The sequence below is a fragment of the Propithecus coquereli genome, unplaced genomic scaffold (genome assembly GCF_000956105.1).
Source record: "Propithecus coquereli isolate 6110/MARCELLA unplaced genomic scaffold, Pcoq_1.0 Scaffold42, whole genome shotgun sequence".
NCBI classification, from domain to species: Eukaryota; Metazoa; Chordata; class Mammalia; order Primates; family Indriidae; genus Propithecus; species Propithecus coquereli.
In genome coordinates, this window is record NW_012149952.1 from 3,859,930 (window position 1) to 3,862,070 (window position 2,141).

The following is a 2,141-nucleotide window of genomic DNA, read 5'->3' on the forward strand; positions in this document are numbered from 1 at the left end:
GCCTCACCCCGCAAGTAAGCGCTGTAATGGGGGCTGACTGGGGAGGCTTCTCTGCAGGATGCTCAGTGGACATTGGTACTCAGTGGCCCTGCTTCTCGTTAGCTCGGTGAAAACCAGGAGATTCGGGCATCGCCTTCACACTAGAAAACATTCAGGCCCAGGTGCTGAGAGAGGGTCTTCAACCGGGTCCAGAAGGGCAGGTAGATTTTGTTTCTAAGCTTTTCAAACATTCAAGCAATCTACAAGCCCGAAGAGTAAAAGGGCGCCTCTGCGCTTCTTCCTGCAGCCTGTCAGCTCAATGTTAGCCACAGAAGAGGAGCAGCTGATTTCACAGCTAAACTCTTTTTGGAGAGAAACACGAGATGCTTTTTGGACATGTTAGCTGTATCCCCTTCCATACGTACTCCTGGAGGTCACCTCTGGCAACTGTTGAGAGTCAGTCCTTCCGGACTTCCAGGTTCAAACCTAGACTCTACCACCTAGCCGTGTGACCCCGGGAAAGTGATGTTTTTTTTGTACTTCTGCTGCCCCGTCTGTAAAATGGGGGTGAGAGTAGTACATTCCTCAAACGTGTGGGGATTAAGTGAATTAATTCATTCTTTTGAGTAGAAATTGCTCAGCGCTAGCTACCATGATGCATATTCATAAATAACTATTTTTCAGCAACATGTTTGTTTCTCAGTATGTCTTGGAGATCCTTGTCAGTGCCTCGCGCATCAAATTCCAAAACCACAGATGAACCATAAGCCATTTAATCAGTCTGCTGATGAGTGATGTTGAGCTTGTTTTCTTTGTGCATGCTTAGGAAAGACTCCCCAAAGCCAAATTCCAGGGTTAGAGAGTATAGAAATGTGTTTTAGGTGTTGCTTTTCAAAAGGCTGTAAGGTGGTAGCATTTGCAGTGACCAGTTTTGGTTTTTGTTTTTTGGGTTTGCTTTTTTTTTTTTTTTTTTTTTTTTACATTTTTCTTGTTGTTTGGATATGGAATTCATGTGGTGCAGAATTGAAAGGTTTACAGAGATACACAGTAATATTTTTTAAGGTGGGGAAAAAAGAATCGTATGAACAGTGAAAAGTCTTTTCTTTCCAGAAGGAAACTTTGCAGACTGGGAACATTTGCAGGCAGATTGAGGGTGCTGGTTCCAAGGTGGGATTGGTTTACTAGAGGTTGCGTGGTTTGCAAGTGGTAGAGGCTTAGCTGAGGGTCTGGCGGCCAGGGCCTCTGCACCTCAGCCCTACTAAGTTGCAGAACCACTCGGCGCCTTGGTTCCCAGGGAGACGGCTACATAGATGACCTAGGTGTTTCCCTTTGGAACAACTGATCCCTCCTTTTTGTTTTTCTAGGAGCCCTTTGGACTTATAAAATGTGGCCTTCTCTGACTGTGACTGTCCTGGGTCTCTGCCTCTTTTTAGCTGACCTAACTGGTGGGGTGGGATTTCCCACTTTTAGTCCTAGAATATGATAGGTTTCATTCTATAAAAAAGGAAGAGGTAAAAGTTCTATTTCTGGTATGGTAGAGCAAGTTTCTAACAGACAAGCCCTCCTGCAGGTCACTATAAATTCTAGATTAAAAAAAAAAAATCCAGCTATTTGACAGCTCCAGAGAGTGAAAACAAGCAGGTAGATTTTGGAAGGCGTTGAAAATTGCAAGAGCCCGACACTGGATGAGTTTCTTTTATTTGTTTTCTGACAACTTTAACCTGAGAACTGTAGCCCCAGCACAGTACCAGGTAGCTAAAACTCAGGTAGAAAACCAGCTGTCTTACTAGCCTGAAGAATCAGAGGACAGAGCTTCTGGAAAAGCAAGGTAGACCTGGAAACGATAGCTCCAAGGACAGGAAACCCAAGTTATGTGTATAAATTCAGGCTTAGTGTCTTGTTGACTCTTGGACTGTGAATGCTCGGGGCAGATTCAAAGCAGGATTGACGTGGACTGGGATTTGGGCTGTCACTCACTGCAGGAGTGTGCAGTTTGAGTCTAACAAAAATACTGACACTCTTTGGAGGAATATAACAGAATCCAGAGGGCCTACAACATAACATGCATAATATCCAGGATACAATCCAAAATTACCTGATATACTTAGAATCAGGAAAATGCGACCCATTCATTCTCAGGGGAACAGAGAGGACCAAGATGA